Source organism: Varroa destructor, unplaced genomic scaffold, assembly GCF_002443255.2.
Source record: "Varroa destructor unplaced genomic scaffold, Vdes_3.0 BEIS01000007.1, whole genome shotgun sequence".
NCBI lineage: Eukaryota > Metazoa > Arthropoda > Arachnida > Mesostigmata > Varroidae > Varroa > Varroa destructor.
The window spans coordinates 29,568,497-29,589,930 of NW_019211460.1; the positions used below are offsets into that span (position 1 = coordinate 29,568,497).

The window sequence follows — 21,434 nt, forward strand, 5'->3', positions numbered from 1 at the left end:
GATCTTGGGCACCGACAGACTTCGTTTCCTGCTGGGAGCCAGCCATCTGATGGTATGCCAAACGGCGATACCAGACGCGGTTGCTGCGTCCTGATATGGCCATGAGTTCTCTCGGTATGACGCTTATCGTACAGGTACTTCAGAAAGAGCAAAGTTGTTGCGTAGTATATAATAAATACTAATATCACAGCTTTACGCGTTCGTGTGTAGACCGCGGACAAGCCTTTGAGTTTTCAAACCTCAGTCAAAATTTGTGGTCATCTGCTTTAAGGCGTTTAAGGCGTATTAAACATGTTCGTTTTTTTCCGACACGAAACAAAAAGCAAACGATCTTCCAACTTGCTGAATTTTCGTTGGATGTTAACAACGCGTTGGGTGGTATAGCCACCAAAGACTTCACTTTAGATGCTGTTTCCCTGCAGTAATTTTCGATACAAACAATCGATTCGAGCATCTACATGCAGGCGCATTATTTGCCTAATTTCAATAGTCGCAATAGAACAAAATTATCTGTTATAAGACATGTCTGGAGGCCAAATTGATTAAATCCGATAAATTGACACTGTTGTAAATATTTTTTTTTTTTTTTTATAGATGCACTTACAGGTATTAACAACTGCTTTTAAAAAAATGATAGATGCCGTTACAAGTTAACAATCAGGCAACAGCACTCAATTGAGCCAGTTTCAGAGCGAAACCCAAAAATAAAAGTTCTGTAGTTTCACAGTTACAGGTTTACCGGATACATACTTTTGCAATGGGTTTCGATTTCATTGTAAAGTTCCGCAGACAGGAATATGATCGAGTAAATTCTGCTACGTCAGTTGGTGTGGCTCCAAAGCGTCCAACTTTTTCCTTCTCTAGCTCTTCTTAAAATAGCTTAAGACTATTTGGCGCTGTATGCTTTTTTTGTTTCTTGGCAATACTTCATCGATATTCAGTAATTTTTTCAACTTCACTCCATAATCGGTCTATCACTACAAAAACTGTTTTTTTTTTTAATCAAAATTTCCAGAATCAAAGCGTGGGCTCTTTCCTTCGATAACGCATAGTTACGAAAGGCAATACAACTTTTTACATAAGACCTAAGCAACTTCTATACCTTAAAGCTATACCTTCTAAACCTTCTATACCTTCTATACCTATAAGCCTGAATAACAACAATATCGTTCAAATGAGCGTATTGCCGCGTCATGACCAATTTGACTCATATTATTTTAATAAACAAAACCTGTCAGCTAGAAAAATGGTCAATACTTTTCAAAAAACATGTGTATATATATACATACACTCATGGTAATCTAGCGATTACCTCCTAGCAAACGCAAGATCAGCGTGTAACGCGCAACTAGTCTTATGCCATAATGACTATTATGATGACCCGGCTATAGCTTTCACAACACTTAAGCTTATTTTATATATACAGAAAAACAAATCGAGCGCCGCGAGATCACCTGTAACCTGTGTATGATTCTGACAATGGCACAATAGATCGTTACTTAACTGTGTTTAGTTTAGTCTAGTTTAACTTAACTCGTTTACTCAACTTAATTCTGTTTCTTTTGAAATGAGATTACACTGAGGAATAGGTTTACACTTGAAAGATTACATCACGCTTAACTGTAATCTCGGAAAACCAAACCAATATGTGAAAATATATAGAGCTTCCCGGCTGAACTCCTATCATATGAAGCGCATGAGAAGGAAACAAAGTGGCATGATTAAGCAGAACTAAGAATAAACACAAAAAAACAAAGAAAAGTGCTCTCTCTCTCTCTATCCCTCTCTATGTATCCTCCACAAACTTGACAACATTTACCAACATAGTCCCGCTTGTATTAATTACAAACCATTAAAAACGTAAAAGACCACCAAATAAGCAGATTTTTAGAAAAGCGGTAGGATCTGTGGTATCCCTTCCCTGAAGTCTGCCGACCAAGATTGATCGAAACCGTAGATAAGGTAATCAAGTTAGTCTGCATTAGCTTTTTGGCAGAGTGCCCAAAATTCGACAGGTTTGCCTAATATCTCTGATCATGCATAAGTAATTCAAGCTTCATGACCTGTGAGTCGAGCATGTGTCATTACCATCCCCAATGCATTCATAACTCATAAGTTACTTAAGTAAATGCCAACAATGTGTACAGTTTACAAGGCGAAGAACTTTGAAAAACAGGAAAAACTACCTGGATAATTAGACGGAACCAAAGACCATTGACGGTAAGCGTTGGCCTGGTATGGACCCGTCGCAGGCTCGACATCGTCACTACTATGCAATAACGTGTAAAAATTGGCTGTCCTCTAAATAGTGATCCGTTTCCGAAAGACCAGATTTGCAAAATGAGTTAGTTAGTTAGCGTTCATTTTTTTGTAAAATAACGGTTTCTTATAATATGATTCTATTATTGAAGATGTGAATCTTTCAGCTAATTTCAAGCGTTATTTTTCCTATTAATGAGTGGATAGTCCTTTTCACATCAAATATCATTTTTATGTAACATTGTTACTAACAGTTGAAACGATGAATCGCATTGATCATATGGCAATAATAACGTAATTGTAAATGCTGGCACTTTTAGGATGTATGTCTATTACGTAACGAATAACGGTGTGTACGAGTAAGAGCGAATCTATTATGTGGGAGGACCCATATGACAGCTATGCTACAATTGCGCCATATTTATATCATATCTTAATAGAAATCCTGTCCAGCGAGAACAGTCTGTAGGTATCGATATAGTTAGTCTACGAATAGAACCGGAGATGGGGTGCGCTGGGTGGTTCCTACTAGAAAGTAGCAATACTTTCATAGCAGTCGCGGATTTCTGCAGTCGTCACAATCAGGCCTGCATCTGATATCCGAAGTATCCGCTTTAAGCAGAAACACAATTAGAAACTAGACGTAACCAAAGGCCCACTTAAGGTTAAAAAGAGATGGATAAACGTATTGTAAGCAATTGTCTTTCACTTGCTAAGGTCGCAGTTCGTTTCAATGGATATAATCTGCCCAGGCCAGACAATAATGTAGCAAAGCTTTAGCAGCGTTCGATAAACTGCCGCAGTGCTATTGGAGTGTTTCAGGTGTACGACCGTGAGGGAGCATTCTGCGGTTAACACAAACAAACATAGACCCATCTCAACCCGACCAACTGATCTTGAATTACTTAATACTAGGCAATTTTACCTATGAGTTATCTTTTATCCCGCTTCAGGCTACTGTAGTGATCTTTACCTTACACATTGTGGACATAGTCTCTTAATACATGTTTGTTTGAAGTCCACTCTATGACTTGCTGTTACAATGTCTTTCGACATTTCTGTTACTCCTATGATGATGTTACCTACTGGTCATCAGCGCTGCGTCGGCTGCTACTACTTCGATGCCATGTTTTTCGCGCAGCTTAGTTTTTTTTTCTAATTTGATATTAGGCCTTCCCACATGCGCTGAAACTATGGGGTTACGTCGCTAGAAACCAAAGGACCTAACCTACACCTAGTTCTCGACAGGCCACCCGCAGTCTACAACTCAGATCGTTAGATTGACGTTGATAGCGCAACGCTTTCGTTTCCTGCGTGTGGCTCCTTCAACAAGTCAAGATCACAGGTACTGAACTGGGCCAGGCCAGCCAAAAATTTGTCTACCAGTAGAACGCTAGAATGGTGAAGACAAAGAAAACTGCAGTTACTAGCAAGCGTAAAAGTATAGGACACCCTGAAGACTCGCGCGTCGGATATTCTCGGTAAGGATCAGACTAAATAAGCCGCTAAACGAGCCTGGGCCCCACTCAGGAGTAGCGAATAAGCCTTCGCCAGTGTACCGCCACCTACGTGAGGTTCAAACTATCTCAGAGATTCGCGTACACAAGGTTGTCGGGAGGCAACCTTTAGCAAGGCGCAGGGCCTTGAACCGGGAAAAGCAGATGATCGAGTAAAGGAAAAGTGCTTACGTTAAGCGGGCTAAGCCGTTATACTTTCCGGGAAGGTAAGCACACTGAAAACGGTATCGAGTGCAATCGGACGCTCAATACACGCCCATGCTGCCAGCTGGTAACCTTTACTCAGATCTACCATACCTTTTCTGTTGTAGACCTGATGCAACAAAGAGTATTGCAACTTCAACGTCCAAATTAATTTTTGCTTGGCGGAACTTTGCTTCACAAACAAGTCTACTAGTCGTAGCTGGAAGTGACTGTATGGGTTCGAACCTAAGGTCTTAATAATTGCTAGGAATAACTTATCACAGCTCGACTCTTTAAAAAAATGCTTCATGCCAGACAATTGCTGTTTAGCAATAAAGTTCACGGCATCGGTAGGCAAAACATGGAACACTCTAATTTTGTAGTAAAAGATACATATCGCTGCCGGCAAAGTTGTTTATTTCGATAGATTTATTTTTGACCGTAGATTTCGTTACTTAATTTATCCTCCAGCCATGAGATGCTATTGCGGTAATAACTTCATCTGACCCGTTTTAAAGAGCACTCGATAGCCGACACGGGTATGCTGTTATCGAATCAACTCAATCTCACAGCTTACATAACACTAGGAGTTCTATGGGGTTTTCAATCGACACACGACGGTACTATTTGCATGATAAAAATTCGTTGTTTATCTAAATGAGAAAGACATCATTAATCTTTTTTTTTAAATATTGGGCAGGTTAAACACTGATTTATTTTAAACTAGAATTAGCGTTTTCTCATTAAAGGAAATACGTTATCGTTGTCATAGTGTTATTTAGCTGCTATGTTATTGCGCCTACTATTTGCTTCACGACTTCACTTCGTTGATTCCCTCGACTTCTACAAGCAATACAAATAAAAGCAACAAGATGTCTATCGACATCGAACTCCGTTCAGCTCAGATCTGTAGGCTAGTTCGTAGTAATGTTCGTGAGTGGCTTATGTGTGAGTGAGGGTGGTTTTGCCCTAGTATAGCTTCAAATTAGATCAAATAACATTTAACTTGAAAATAATAAAGAAGTTTCTTGTCAAACAGCTAGTTACCTCAGCTCCTTTTACCTACGACGAAAAATACGATTGACAACACAGGCGGAGAAACAATGCGGCGGTAAAAAAGCTAACGAAATAACGCCTGACTCAATTATCTCGAAATAATAACAGGTTATTAAGGTAGAGTCTAAGTATGGCTTACTTGAAAGTACGGCGGAATACGATAGTTTTTTCGTAATAACGTATCTGAGAACCATGTTTCTTATTCAACTATATCTACTTCACATTGGATATTTTTAATTTATTTAACTATTTTAATTCCTATTATTTAACATTTTATCGCATCATTCTATTAATACGTGTTGTTTACACCCTGTCTTAGAAATGCTATTATTACTCTGAACACTCGGTATGTTATAGGGTTTCGATTTACGACAACCACTTACCGCATGTTCACTTTCTTGACGATCTTGTAAAGAAGCCGGCCTGCCGACGAGTGTTGTGCCTGAAAGTAGGCCATGTTGAAATGGTTGATATGTGATGTTCCTCTGAGCAGCGCGTTCAAGCAGGCTTGGTATGTTGGTATTTTCGTGTGTATCCGAAGTCTTAGCGCCACGAGCGTTGTCATTTGGGTCAGTTGATGTGCTGGTCGCTATTGCCTTCAGTGGCAGAAAGCGGAGCCAAAAGCTGAGATATATGGCTCCGGACGAAGAATGATAAAGCTATTGATGAAGTATGCTCAATCAGAGCTGCTAAGCAGATTGTGAATGCTATCTGTTAAACGTATCCACAATGTTACTCAGTTTCGTATTCTACATTAGTTGAGCATTGCGTGGTATTTTCGAACGTCATGTGAGAGTAGGCCTAACTAACACATTGCTCCTGGCTTTTTCTGTATATATATATATATATATATATATATATGATACTAAAAATGCCACAAAGCTAACAGGATACCCCAACAATGGTCAGTATACATTACCAAATAAGGCTCTTCTTTTATACGAAACTCGAAGCTATCAATTATTTTCTACACATCGTCACGCTATCGCTATCTAGTAGCGATATAGCAATAGGCGAAACCAAGAACCTACTGGATGGAATGTTTTGCAACATACCTCGACGACGAGTCTATTTTATACACGATATGAGCATTTACTTGTTCCTTGGACGGTTCAGTTCAGAAGTGTGATTATGCCCAGAGAATCCTGAGTGATTCATAGTCGTTTGTAAAATGACCTTAAGTTCTGTTCTAAGTACTGTGCAAAGAATATACTTCAATGTTAGCACTTGTGTTCGTACAATGTTGTTTCGACTTAAAGTTAATTCATGGATTTGTTTTGCTATTATGCAATCGGAACATTTGACGGTGTTCAAAGCAGACAAGACGCTAGTTTCAATAGGATTCAAAGGTATTACTAAATACTTTGACGAAGTTTCATCCACATTGGGCGCTTAACTTGCTTACGCGTACTCTTTAAGTCTATTTTATGTCCCGTAGTCCGTTTTTCTAATAGAATCGACGAATATTTTATAATAGTTTCTTACCTAAGCAAACGAGGCAAAGCCTCCCTACTCGTCTGTGACGCGTTTACAGGAGTAGTCGTCCCACGTATACGTGTACAACACAAATAGGATCTAAAAAAAGAAGACCTATTCGCCTTTCAGCAGAGCACTGACATTACGGTTGGTTGAATTTAGTGGATCTGGCTCTGACTATAATAACGCGCAGCTTTTTGCTCAATAACTTCACACTGTCCTCATGACGATTTAAACTCTATATTTGTTACAGCTATAAAAATCGCCGCTGGTCCTACCTCATTTACTCATTTAGGTTGTTGATATAATTAAGTATCCTAGCGCGTTTTCGATCTTAATAGAACACCGATCTTTAGAGTACTTCGCATGTTTACGTGCTATTTGTGCAGCTAGTATAATACTACGAGCGAAAATTAAGTCGAATGTGGCACGGATCCTTTAAGTAACCCATGAAGGGTTACTAATAGGGTTTCAAGCGGGCTATGTCTGGTAGTTGTGCGTTACAGCAATGGTATGCTTGTGTACGGTTTGTCGTAGTGCACGCAGCCTTACCGTACAACACGTAAGAGACGTCGTGCTTGTGTACTCGCAAGCAAAGGACAAACACAGACGCTGTCAAAATGACAAAGTCTTGAATATATTCCATTGTCTGTAAACAGACCTAGGAAGATGATCACCATTGAAGTCGAAGTGTTTACAAGTCAACCTGTACTACGCATGTAGCCATTCTAATTGGAAAAGACTCGTCCATGGCCCGAAAATAATCATTCGACAAGTTCGCGGAGGGTAGCGTTCCTGTTCGAGCGTACCTCAGTTCACTTAACATGAGCATTCGTAGCGCTGCTGAGTAATTTTGGTAGAGTAAAACATTAGCTTTATAGGACAAGGACCGAGTTTGAGGCGACATTCGCAGACGCTTTGATGAATAATAGCATGGTAATGCCGGCACAGGCGGATTTTCGTTAAAATTTTAATATCAGTTGCGGGTTATAAGCCGTTATATATTCATGCGATCTATTACTCATAAACTTAATAAAATTTAATTGAGTATTGAATAAATTGTAGCCATTACGAATATGTATGTTATTCAATTGAAAACTAAATATACACTTCTACATTGTAATGCGAAGATAGTATCTTATTTTAAGTGTTTACGCCTAAGTTAAGAATCTGAAAAGGATACATTGGGATGGCACCGAAACAAATGAATCGCGCCAAACTCAACATTTGTCACCGACGAATTCTTTGCCATTCCAAATCGTTGTACTCCTCTAGAAAGACAAAAATGAGGTCCGCGATACCAACAAGTTCAATGATTCGTAGAAAATCTCGAGTCAGAATGCTTACACACTCATTGCAGACTGCGCATGCAACTTACGTCAAAGTTACATCATAAAAAAGTCACTCCTAAGTGATTTTCGAACCATGTATATAGATATAAAGCCGAGTTTAGAGTGTTAAATTTAATAACAAAAAAGGGTCAAATAGTAACCTCATCTGTGAAAGTTAGAGCAAACTTTTACGCCCAAGTACGATGTACAGATTGTGTTATACATCTCCATTTTTTACGTTATAATAATTAGTGGGCCCTGCTATACTCCAGTTTGCCAGAAATACTTTTATATCCCAGTCCAGTTCTCCCTGTTTGTTTATTTGCCCCTCTTGTGTGTGTGTGTGTGTGTGTGTGTGAGTGTGTGTGTGTGAGTGAGTGAGTGTGAGTGTGTGTGTGTGTGTGCAGGACAAAATAACCTCATTAATATAAAATAAATATATAAAATAAAACATTAAGTCGCCCGTTTTATGCTTTTCACATCACCACTTACGATTAATCTCTCTCGGTTTCGAACTGGCCAATGCAGGGGCCGGGTGTGCTTTCGCTGCGATATATTGGATAGGTTGGATGTATTTTCGTCAATGAAAAGCTTCAGGCTCGTACAGACAGCGCTATTTCCGGCTCACAAAATCGGTTCGTTTCCGGTGCATCATTGCGAACTATTTGCCTTTACTAATTACTGCTGGAAGTTGTTGTTTAGTTGTTACGGGTAAAGAAGGGCAGAATGCAATGTTTCCATAAGGACCTGTAGCTTACAACGCGCCATAACGAACAGTCATCCCATGATGTCCATAGACACGTCCCTTTAGCAGCAGCTGCGTATGCTTAGACATCGAAACTGCATCATATAGCAGGAAGGACCACGGAGGCGAGAACCGTTTTCCGATAGCCCGACTTCAATTAAGGTGCCTTTCGCTATATCGATGGCTCAGTTAGCACATTCGTTTCGCCTATCAAAATTACCCTGATGTCGGTACACAGAGACCCATCGTGATTGCTTATGATTAGGGATTTTGTCTCCCAGTCGAGTTAAATCATACCATGAAACTATTTTTATTGAAGCATTACGATTTAAGAAGGCACAACTAGAAGAGATTTTTAATAGGGGAGTATGGTTCGTGCTCAGAAAAAACGTCACGTGGAGCGTTTTAAAACTCCAAATGAATTATCCTCTGTGATAGTTATCTTATCGCTACGTCTACCTAGCCCACCTACAACTACCAGTTCTGCCATTTGCATTTCTTTTAACAATCTAAAATTTTGAGCCGCACGCGAAGCTTTCTAGTAGCTGGTACAACGTCCAATTTTTATCTCATCATGCCGTACGGCTTTGAAACGATCTCCATTAGTCTCTGCCCACTTGAATATGAGAAGCTTCGAAAAGTCATAAACTGAACGGAAAATCCGTAAAGACACATTGCAGTAAAACAATTAGAGGGCACAGATTCTTGTTAGATGGGCATAGACATAGAGATACTATCTCTGTTATACAACAACGGGGTTCCACCAAAGGCAGTCATGTTCTATTCAAGATAACTAAAGGAAAAACACTTCATTATCGAGCTAATATAAATTTTTCTCATAAGTAATTCGGCTCTTAGTGGAAACATTTGTAGGGACAATGTTTATTTCTAGCAAATCTTCGCACACACATATCGACCTATTAAAATCTACGTTGTTGCAGAATTTTAACAAGTATCGCATGATGTAAGAAGTAAAGTATCTGACAATTATCGAAATTTAATTTGGTGCAATTTTTGCTTAAATTATTATGGATTTAGAGCTAATTGGTACTAATGCTAAGTTGAACAGTGGTTATGAGCTGATATCTTACCAGCTATACAGTCCTCACATATTTCTTCTGATTAATTGTCAGTAAATTTGTTATGATTTGTAGTAAAATTCAAAACGTAGTAAATCTTCATCAGATTTCGTGCGCACCAATATACTCAAAAAAACTGCAAAATACAATAGAAATTTTTAGAAAGGGAATTGAGGACGCTCTGGGATGTCCGGTTACTGCGTGTGCCTTTGACGACATGCCGAGTATTTTTTACTATGTTATATTTCATACATGGTAATTTCAGCTAGATGAATTGAAGCATTATAATGCGATCGTATTGTTCGACATCAATGGTTTTAGGAATTATCGATATATGATACATATAAAAACATCATGGTGCATATTGGGAAGATTATCACTAAGTCTAATTGAAGAAGTTGAAATAGCAAGGTATCAGAGAAATTTCCGCTTAAGCAGTATCTCATTTTCTTCTTTTTACTTCTTTTTTTATCTCATTTTCGCATCCATTCGTTTGACTTCAGTTTTATCTAACTTTATAGATAGAAAATTCTTGTTGTCCCACTAACTTCTCGTGAAGAACTTTACAAAAGAAATTGTACAATACTACGCCTATCCGATGCATTCAAATCGGATTGTACACGAGGGGTAGAAAACGGACGTTCTAGATTAAAGTTAAACCCATTGTCAGCGTTTGGCTTAGGCAATCTTTCATCGAAGAAGAAAATTAAATATACATATAACAAACAATTCGGCCAAAACGGCACTAGGGAGAAGTTCGTTAATAAATTATAACAATGACAATGCCAAACTTGTCAAACGCTATAGTAATTTCATCCCATAATGAAAATTTATAGGATACCTTTTAGCTGAACCTAGCAACATTTTGAAAACAATATATTGAGAAAACTGTAAAAGAATATTGGCAGATATAATAAAGATGAAATGCTATATACAAACCATTTACTTGCGACGAGCTACGAAGACTAAGAGCGTAGCTACGCGGTCATTTCAAGACGACAAAAAAAAGGGCTTAAAGATTGCTTTTGTCTAACGTCGAACCCCTTTCTCTCCACCTGACTACGCTCGAATTGCGTTTGCATAGAGTGGAAAAACACAAAATAGCCGGTCACTATATAAAAAGAAAACCTTCGTCCACTGTTTTTAGTCATGCGAATTAGTTAGGCTTGCGATGAAATTGCAAGCAATTTATAGCCATCTTTAATCTAAATTAGTTCCAACATTAGGCAAAGGTCCTTGATAACCAACTTGATGCTGAGAATGGATGGATAAGCTAACGATCCACTTTAGGATAATTCCTTCTCGCGTTTCATTTCCCTTGCAGCTGCTGCGCTCGATAGTATTATGTTCGCCATTTACGGTACTTTGAACTAAAAAACCTGAGATTGATTTCCAATTCTATATAGTTAGATCTTTAAATGATTTATAGCGTCTATAAACGATAAAAATGGCCCCGGATTAACAGAATTTATTTTTTCAGTTATTCCAGCCAGTGTTATCAGCTACAGTTGGTCGAACTGCGGCGCGTGTTTCTTCGTCGTGCATGCAAAAACGTTGGCCATTTGAGCGGCTATTATCGTACCGACGAAAGTTTCAATAAAAGCTGCCTGAAAGAAAAACCTTTGCTCCGCGACAAGCGACCCAATTAAGCGTAACTTCTGCCTAAAATGACAAAAACTACTCGCTCGAAGACAGGTTCATACTGAATCCGATCTTCCGTATCTGCGACCCTACGTGTATCAGAAACCCCACGTAAAGGAAGTCGGATTAATACGTCGCTCAAAACCTGGCTTAAATTGTCTTGTTCAGTTTATCGTTTGCTTAAACTTTCCGTGTGACTGACAACTAACTAGTTCTCTTTAGAGATGAACAAAATTTCTCTATGCCTTTACCCGTTGTTTCGCGTGCTATTCGCTTATAAAAGCGAAGTTTACCACTGGAGCTCGAAAGGGAAAATGTCACCGGCCATTATTTCATGTAAGCTAGCATAGATACTAGACATGCTCAATCTATCCTGACATGTCAGTTCGTGCAATTCCAGGCGTTCTAAGCAGGCCACGAGATATTTTTGTAGTTTTTGTCATAGCATTTTTTCGTCAATCTATTACGGTTATTATTAATATCTAATGCTAAGTATTGGTACTATTGTGTAGCTATTCGTTTTATCTGATGTTTCTTATATTATTCCTCAACGACGCTGCGATCGTTTGTCGCACCGCGTTGGCATTACAGAAAATGAGCTATAGATAGCCATAGTGACAAATTGGCCATGTAGCGTGTTTCCATGTGCCTTTAGCAACGGTTCTTCTGCCGGTCTGTATACATCCTATGACACGTATTGTATTCTGTATACGTTATGCGCATGTATACGTTTATCCACATCTTAAGGATAGCCTTAAATCTCGTCCGTTCCGAGTAGAGATTACGGGTAGAGTTTCAATGGTCCTATGCGGATTATGTAAGGGTTTGCCAGCACTCTAGTAAATTCTGGACGATTAACCGATTGATCGAATGTGAGAACAGTGAATGCTGTCGACTATGAAGCGAAACGCATTATTTTTTGTCCTAATTGGCCTCTATTAGTACTGTTTAGGATTGCCGAGGTAGGCACGATGGCTGGAGATGAAAATACATGATAGTCAAATTTATTATTTAGAAAATTTGAGACAAATAAACCAAGACAGAGTCTAAAGGACGTATCATCTTGACCGATCGGTTCACTGAGTTCACTCTAATTTATATCCGTGCATTTGTTCTAAGTGATCCGTAGAGTTTTAATATAGATGATTTTCCGGAAACTCAACCCATACATCGCACATCAATGTAAGTGAAAAGAGAACTTCCGATTTTTTATTCTTTCCATTGTTAACAATAATGGTACTGTACAGCATATAATAGCGATTATCGTCAGATATTTTTAGGGCTCCTTACGAGCGTACCAGTTTGCAAAAAAAGTCAAACAGTATCTGTCTATATGTACAGAGAATTCTTATATCGCTTCTGTACTTCAGGCAGTGAAGTCAAGTGGTCTCGTTTGTTGCCTCCGGGCATATGTCACCACTTCACATGCCCTCACTGCTCGACTTTACTTGACACTAATTGACTCTGAAGCCAACTTACGAGCCTAGCTTGGCCTTTTAAAGCGAAAAGGGACAGCGCCAGGAATTGGTAAACACGACACCCACTTACGATGGGTCTAGCCCAACATACACTTCGAAAACGCCTCGACCTATGTGTCTGGAAAGCGGAGACTCCTGGTGTCGGATCTCACAGCTCGCAACGTGTACAGAACTACAGACGACTTGAGTGGACGTTTAGAATAATATGCTTATTTGACAAATTTATTATTATTAACTAGCAATAGTACAAAGAAGGTGTCGTGAATTTATCTTTAATTCGCAAATAATAATACTAAACTGGGGAAGTATATTCCATCAAAATCAGCCCACATGCAATATTCTCCTCCTATAAGACAGTGGCCTGAGACCTAGGCAGTACGACTACTCGTTAACAAGTGGGCCCATGCAAAGTAAAACTTGTCATAAAATATTAACAAAAGAACAGGTTCTCACCTTTAAAACCGTCCACATTGAGGCACAAGGCAGCTACAGGGTCCTTTCGTATCGATTGTAAACAAAACCCGCAATAGATCTGCGTATGTATAGTAAACACCTTTAGCAACGTCTGTATTTACCGTGTTTGAAAACAGATTCAGTTGTTTTCGGTTACTCTTTTGGAAACACTTGCACGTTGACACCCTTTCGTTTCTAATTTCTCGTTGAACAATGTATGTACTGATAAGTCAGATAAGATTTGCTTGTTAAAACAAATTGCTTTATTTATCTACAACTTTAAAGTAGCCATATGTCTCACTTTCATACCTTAAAACATGAACATGAATAATTAAATTGACCCCACAAGTGGGCGCATGTTGGTGACCGACCATCTCCTTGCCAAGTTCTGCAAAACAACCTGGGATTCGTTACCTTGTTTGACTGTGTAATATGCTCCTCCGGGTTCCTCTGTATCCGCAGTGATCTTCCGCACTCCTGCACAGATCTATGTGTATTTCTATTTGGCTGAATTGTCTAGAGAGACGATTCGATTCTTACCATTCGGAGAGAACCTAAAAGCAATTAAGAAAACACTAAAATTGTAAAAATAGAGTAGGCTTTCGAAGGAAATGCTAAACTGGCAAATGGGGAAAGCTAGTGTCACCGTCAAAATCAGTCCCTAGAGCGTCCTAGTTTGCTGTACACTGCAATCGTCAATTAATTATACGGATACAGGTAACAGTTTGAGTGATTGTACCGCTTGATTATGCAGCAAGAAATATTTGTAGTAATCGCTTCATCATTGCGAGTAGTAGATCATTTATTGCGTGCCGAATACTGTTTGCAGTTCTTACGAGATCGATTCCGTTGAAAGGAAGTAACCAGACAACCGTCGTTGTCTACCCTCAATTATTGGCGAACGCATCAGAACCTAACACAAGGCACAAGTGCCGCTATTCTTTACGTACTCACCTGCAAACACTAAACAACGTAGTATGTATGGCCATATAGAACCATTTTTGCTTCCGTATTTCGAATTACAAAACAAAAGACTTCAACAGACATCAATTTACACAGTTACATCTTACCGTCATGGAATGGGTGGAACCCTATAGTCGCTGACAGGCAGAGGGCTACAGGCAAAATTCTAAAACTATATGGTATAACTTTTTGTTGTGTGTTTTCATTGCAAACTTCCACAAGCTGCTGTTATCTTTGACTTTGATAGATATGTCAGGAAAAGCTTTTCGTCTATGGCATAAAAATATACGTAATAAAGTGGCAAATGGCTTATGATTAGTAGCCAACATCAATTTAGTAGCCAATCGACAAGAGAACTGAATAATCCTGCCATCGTTCTTTTTCTCACTTCTGCTTCTTCCCACTTGAAGGAAGCTTCAATCCAAAGTTATCGACCGTTCAACGAAACAGTTTCGCGCCTGAAAAAGCGCAATTTTGCAGCCGGTGGCGAGGAAAGCAATCCAAGTAATTCAAAACAGCCCATGTTTAATTTTTTGTTACTACTGGGGCCGTATCGTTGTTTTAGGATCACTGCAGAAACCTAAGTGGGGCAAACATATAGCCGATAGATACGATCATTTTATATTCAAACGAGCTCCTATTTAGGCTTCCTCAAAAGTAATAGGAAAATGTCAAAATTACAAGAGAACTAGATTAAAAAAGAAGCGGATACACAGTACTTGTCAGGAGGAAGCTGACTGAGCACTTTTGTGAAATGTTCTATTGCTTATCAATGGCAACTTGGTTTGCTTGAACGTCTGTCACTTATAGTCGTTTGAGGACCTACCTAACAATGGCGTTTTCGAAAAACTGCCACCTCGTTTTCATATCTCGACATTTAAACACCACAGTCAACCTCGAAATCCTTACAGCGCTGAAAGTAGCACTAACTAACATAAACAAACATCGCAATTAGCCCCCGATGAACATCATTGCCCGCAGCGATGGCTGTTGTCGTAGCATGGCCACGTAGTGTGTGGCAGTTTTCTGAAAGTATGCCTCGCAATCTGCTAGGACGTCAGGGATTTTTGGTTGAACTTTGGCGTCCATGACGTCGTTGGCCTGTACTCCAATAACAAAGCCAACGACGTTATGGACGCCAAAGATCGACGAGCGGCTAAACGGTACAACATCAGCATTTCGTTTATATTCAGCAACGCCTAAAAAAAACCTAATGCCAATATCTTTCTTCTCGCCATCAACAAGTCGTCGGGGCCGCGAATTGGCTTCGCGGATAGCAGCCAAACATAGCGTGTCAACAAATGGCTGCGGCAAAGAAGTACTTGTCTGTGTGGTTCTTTAGAGCTTCAGTAACTTCACTGATGGCTGGAAAGTTTTTACGTTGGTAAATCTACTTTGCACAAAAAGTTCAGCATAGAAGTACAGCATAGAAGTATAGCCGTAGGCGTCGAATGGCTAACATAATAACAACGACTAGCAGCAATAAGGAATTTGTCACGGTTACACTTTAGTAGAGACTGAATAAAACCCTCTCGAAAAGTACATAAAGTCTATTACAAAAGTACATAAAGAGTATTATGAATCTGCTTGTCGGTAACGCAGCGTTAACGACGATAAACTACTGCAACATTAGTAAATATTTTTGAACTGTACGTGGCCAATATGTATATATATATATATATATATATTGAGCTTTATTTTGGAAATTTATTGTATACCAAAAAAAACAGGGCGTCGAAATTTATGTTTTCGCTGCGAAGAAGATTTGTTGCTTGATCCATAATACAAAAAAACGAATTATTACATAAGTATTGCTGCGATATTATTCAAATTTAGTAGTAAACAGCTCCTATTGATTTATGGAGATTAATATATATTATATAACTAATTTAAAATCTATAGATCAATGCAGATATTTTTGCAATTTGATTACACTTTGCCCTCGTATTGATCTTCTACTTCATCTTTTCTATTGAGCTGGCATCTCGAACTGGAGTTCAAAATTGCCACATTTACATATCACTGGGAGAAGTATTGCTTCGGAAAGAGACTATCTACTTCGTTGAACATATAATATATCTTGAACCGGACCTGGTTTTACCTAGCTACTTCCTTGGGTTACCCGGTTTTCGCTCATAAACGGCTCCCGAGACTAAGAAATGCTTTATTGACCACAGAATCCAGGCAGGTGCCGTACGCTGAGGCAAAACCAATCCACCTATTGATCATCCGTTGCATTGAACTTATGATCTGATAGTGACATTTTCATTTATTTGAAATTATTAAATACACTCATTGAGTACGTAAAAGAAAATTGATAGAATATATGATGGTCTACCGCTTGATGACGCGAACTACGTAAAAACAATAATCCTGAGAAATAATCTTTAGTGGACATTAACACAAGGAGCAAGATTAACTATCAACTAAACATGAATAGATTTTTAAAGGCTTTTTTTTTTAGCCATTTTTTCCTACCTAATTTCAATTCCCTGCCTTAATCATTCCTACGTTTACTGACGCGAAGTTAAATCACTCCATTAAGGACTCCACTATATTAGCAACTGCGGACACAGTTTAAGAATGCCAAATTACTGTTGTAAACCGAATATAAAAGCATATTCTATATGGATCGGCAATGATTTGAAGCATATTATCTAAGATCTACGATCAGCAAATGTCTTCACTATTAAACTACATTCATTGTTTATTTGGCTGGTTACTGTGTTTAGGGCTATTTACAGGAAAGGTTGCCGTATCATTTCATGAATAGGTAAATACAAGTACTGTTAGGTAAAACAATTTATAGATAGAAAGAATCATTATCGCCGCATCAATGACCAAGGGTACGCGGTTCAGCCTTCAACAAATGACAATCGAACGTGGTAAAATGAATACCTGGACATTGAAAGCTTGTTTGTATATTTCGCGCTTGCAGTATTCGCCCGTAACGCGCTCGAAACACATAGCGGGACTATCTAAAAAGTATTCAGGCGGACAAATTTTAAATTAATGTTTCGATAGTGGCATTTTTATATTTAAATATCCAAAAGTTACCTCGAGAGCATGTGGTACGCGTACGGTATGATTCACTAATAATCAGGGTCAAGCAATCGGCTTACCGCTGTTTAAGATGTTCATGCGCATGAAACAAGAAGCGTGTTTAGTACCTATTTAAGAGAAAGGTCAGCAGTTCAATTAAGTTACATAAACTTACTTTGTATAAAGATGATTAGTTCTGCACAGCTATGGTGGCAATTGCCTTCTAAGGTACACAATGTGCATTATCCTGAGTTCCCTCACTATAGGTAAGTACATTTGTGTTTCTTTTATTTGAATGCTACAAAAATTATATATATAGCGAGAGAGAGAGCGAGAGAGAGAGATTTTCTAAGTATTTTTCCGTTAATTTTTTGTACTGGGTGTAAGGCGGTACAAACATAACAAATCGCTTCGTACATCAAATGACCCTGAACTATTCGAACTAAATGAACTATTCGAAAATATAAATCACCTTACGTTTTCCAAGTATATGGCAGGTTTAAAAACAACAAAAATTTTCTGTCTAATCGATCTAAAAACATCTGAAAGCTCTGCGTCGTTGCGAATATGGTACAATTATCACTCACACATAACGTTTACACACAACACGTTACCCATAATAGTGATTTGTATTAATTGCATCCGAAACGTAGGAAGAACATCGCCAAGAAACCCGCAAACATTGAACTTATCGTATTGAGGATTTCGTTCAACAAATCTTGCCCGATCCGCAAAATGTCTGCTAATAGCTAAATGAAAAAATCGCTTAAACACAATAGAACAATATTGAATTCATAATGTACATTCCTTATTTAGAGGATCGAATGTGGGCACTATTTTTTTTCAATTGTTTTTGTTAATTATTTTTTTTGTAGTGATTACTTTTACATAGGGTAACCATCACCGATGAAATTAATAGCACATCCGATTAAATCAATAGATATCCTATATATCTTGACTTTGGCACCTCTTTATATTCTTCTTGCTCTTTTTACGGTTCGAATTATGAAGGCCGTTGAAAGTTGTCGCCGTGGACAAGGTCTCTCTTATGGGTAGAGTAGGCTTAGCATATTGAAAACTCGGTCGTGGCACTGAACGATGTAGATTCTGTAGTTTTGAAATTTATATTTTATAAATTTTATAAATAAAGAGATCAATTATTTCATTCTTAAAAGTACTATTTTTATTTATGTTTCATGCTGTGCTAAATTAATAACAATGTACTCTTTTTCGTTACGACTAAAGCCTCGTAACTTTTGAGGTCCCTACAGCAAGTAGGTAGCATCTATAATACCGTACCGTCAAACGTACCGACAATCGTTTTATCGCTGCTATCATGTACTGGAAGGAACCTAGACCATACGTTTCTATTTAGAATTACAGAATCTGAACGTTTCAACTGTTATATAACATCGGTTGGCTTTTGATGCACGAAAAACCTGCTGGATGTCTTCGGGCCATGCCTACATACTGATTTCAGCAGGTGACTGCTCCTATATTTTTTTGTTGATTTGTTGGTCTATCAGTAATCATTGGCTTGGTATAATACGTAGATCAAACATGCTTGACAATATGAGACCAAGGATTCTCAATTCAATAATGAATTCATTTCGTGAAAGGATTTTCGCTTTTTTACGTGTCTATATACAAATTACTCTAGTTCCACTTCTAGACAGTCAAAGATTAAATATTCTGAGATTAAGTAAGATAAAGTTATAGAGCAAGTAGCACATTTAGACTTAACATGTCGCTCTTACCTTTTAAATATCCCATTTTGATGCTTGATTGAGATATATATATCTCAATATAATATATATATATATATTAATTCATTTAGATTTACTGGGCGAACCAAGAAAGAAACCACATAATCGAAAAGAGACCTGGCCGAGCTGTGAATGAACTCGTGCGAACACGTTGATGTGGCTATTTATTTGGCTCAACTTAGCTTGCTTCAATAGTATGCCTACTTACCTACCAAACTCAAATACTTCGTTTTGCCACAGAGCTATGTTTGGGCACTGGGTTTAATAGAGTTGAACTTGGACACCTGTTAAACTTAGAGATACATGGTGGTCTTGGTTCATATCGCTTATGGAAGCTAGCGGTCTGAGATAATACCTAATCTAGTGGGCGTAAAACATAAAAAGCACTGCAGTTTTGCAACAAGACATAACCATGCTTGGTTACGTGCTGAAAGACGCCGCCCGGTGAAAGCCGCAGTAGCGCCGGATGTAATGCTCGAAAATCACCTAATTCAATGAAGTACATGATCGGTACGTAGTTAGCGAGCGATATATGAATTCACTGAAATATCATTTAACTGCATTGGTAGGACGTTGTATTAAACTGCTTTAGACAGGGCAACCGCGAGTATAACATTCCTCTTAAAGATCGAAAGGAATTTTAATTGGAAACTTGAGACAAGATACTTTGATCACATAATAAGCAAGGTCAACGATTTTTTACTTTTAATAAGTGTTATTATAAGCTTTGCGCTGGGAGCCACACGTCTAAAAAAGAAAACGATGCTTCATAATAGTACTGGATGTGAAACCTCGAAAGCACATTTATTCTACACATGATAGCTAACCTACCTTGAACTTGCTATATGGTACGTAGTTTACATGAAACGTAAAGGTAAATCACATGAACTGATCCTTGGATTACTTCGCATAACAACAACAGAAGTAATGTGTAAAAAAAAATTCATAATAATACTAGTACGACAGTACAAGCTGGCTTGTAACGTCAAATCGTGAACAGATACGGAATAACGTAACGGATTAACGAGCAAATGGTACATAAATCGTTATTAAAAGATACTGTCAAAGCTGATTTAATCGTTCGGTCAGCTAGTTATAACAATCTGCCCACATTCAGTGAAAGCGTAACTTTTGCAAATCTGGTACCTTTTTATTATTTATTATTAATATTAAAATAATGTACTATCTTTATTTTCCAGTTACATTCAAACCAAATAAATGTATATACAATATAGTTAGGCTGAAGTAATAAAGCTTGAAAAAATGTTGGAACACTGAATGTTTCCGATACTGAAATTAATTTCGTAAAATGGAATTACGCTTCTACGACAGACCGCGACCTCGTACTTATCATCAAAGTATCGATAAATCAAGAAAGTGTGATTAATTAATGTCACCCTTCAATCATCCGACAATGACCAACAATCCGCTGCAAAAACAACCTCCTTTCCATCGTCTAGCAGACGCTCAGATGTCCGAACAATTTGAAAACAAAAAAACCCGTATAACAGAAGGTCGTTTCACTTGGACAATGTGGTGTATTGGAAAATGCAATATGGTCACCAAACATCACGCTTTTGACTCACAGCAGCCACTCCTGTTGTATTGAAATCTACTATATTTGTTACACCTTGTGGCGGAGTTCTGCTTTCTGCAATTTTCCGCGTTAATCAAAACATTTTTTGTTGCGACGTTTCATACTGAATAGCTCAAATTAGTTTTATCGCAGTGATCAAATATGCGATGAATTTGACTATATTATTTGTATATGTTTTTCGTTCTAAACTGTTGTACACGCATGGCGCTTCATGGACCTTTAAGCGAAACATTTTATTATACGTAAGTACACATGGATATTGCTTACGCGGGTTGTTATTAGGATTCTTCGTTTACGTTACCCTGTTTATATTGACGATTTTTTTTTATAATAGATAAAATCACATCGCGCGATTTTGTTTGCAGGTAATTCTTGATTTGCATTGTAATGCATTTTGTTTTAAATTAAAAAACAATTCCTAAGGAAACTCAACGACTTCTTTGCTTCAGAAGGTGAAAATGATCAAATCGTCAACTGTATCAAATCGTAGACTGTATATACTAGGATAAGGAGAACGCTTGACGATTTGCAGGCGATCTGAAGGAAGATCATTTTCGCACTGCTACTTTAGCATTTTCAAGTAAGTGATATCTATTGCATTACATGTTTATATGATTCAAAGGTGGTAAATTCTTTACCTGGATTCAAATTATTGCTTGCCTCTAGAGACGTTTTGGGATTCACAGCCATTGATTCGATTAAATTTTTCTCAAATTCATCGCTTAATATCTGAAGGCTTTAAGGGTCACACGGAGTGGCTGTAGCATTTTTTTGCAATTGCTAAACTGCTTTCCTTTCTGTTAGAAACATTTTAATTTCGTTATTTTATCACAGCTGTACAAAGGGAA

General features: G+C 38.1%; 2 long non-coding RNA genes across 17 annotated transcripts in view; one reads left to right on the forward strand and one right to left on the reverse strand.

The window, feature by feature from the left end:
• Nucleotides 1-10,773, reverse strand: part of LOC111254878 (uncharacterized) — a 66,460-nt gene extending 55,687 nt beyond the window's left edge. For 7 of the 10 annotated variants that reach the window (XR_015317930.1, XR_015317934.1, XR_015317933.1 and 4 more), the window contains exons 1-2: nt 10,586-10,773; nt 5,399-5,611 (exon numbers count right to left, since the gene is read on the reverse strand). This is a non-coding gene — a long non-coding RNA (uncharacterized LOC111254878). The other 3 variants (XR_015317937.1, XR_015317935.1, XR_015317936.1) reach the window with 3 other exon arrangements.
• Nucleotides 10,774-10,863: 90 nt separating this feature from the next.
• LOC111253779 (uncharacterized) overlaps nt 10,864-21,434 on the forward strand; it is a 47,960-nt gene continuing 37,389 nt past the window's right edge. For all 7 annotated transcript variants that reach the window (XR_015317941.1, XR_015317940.1, XR_002674813.2 and 4 more), the window contains exons 1-3: nt 10,864-11,006; nt 11,127-20,828; nt 20,952-21,166. This is a non-coding gene — a long non-coding RNA (uncharacterized LOC111253779). The remainder of the gene's footprint in view (nt 11,007-11,126; nt 20,829-20,951; nt 21,167-21,434) is intronic.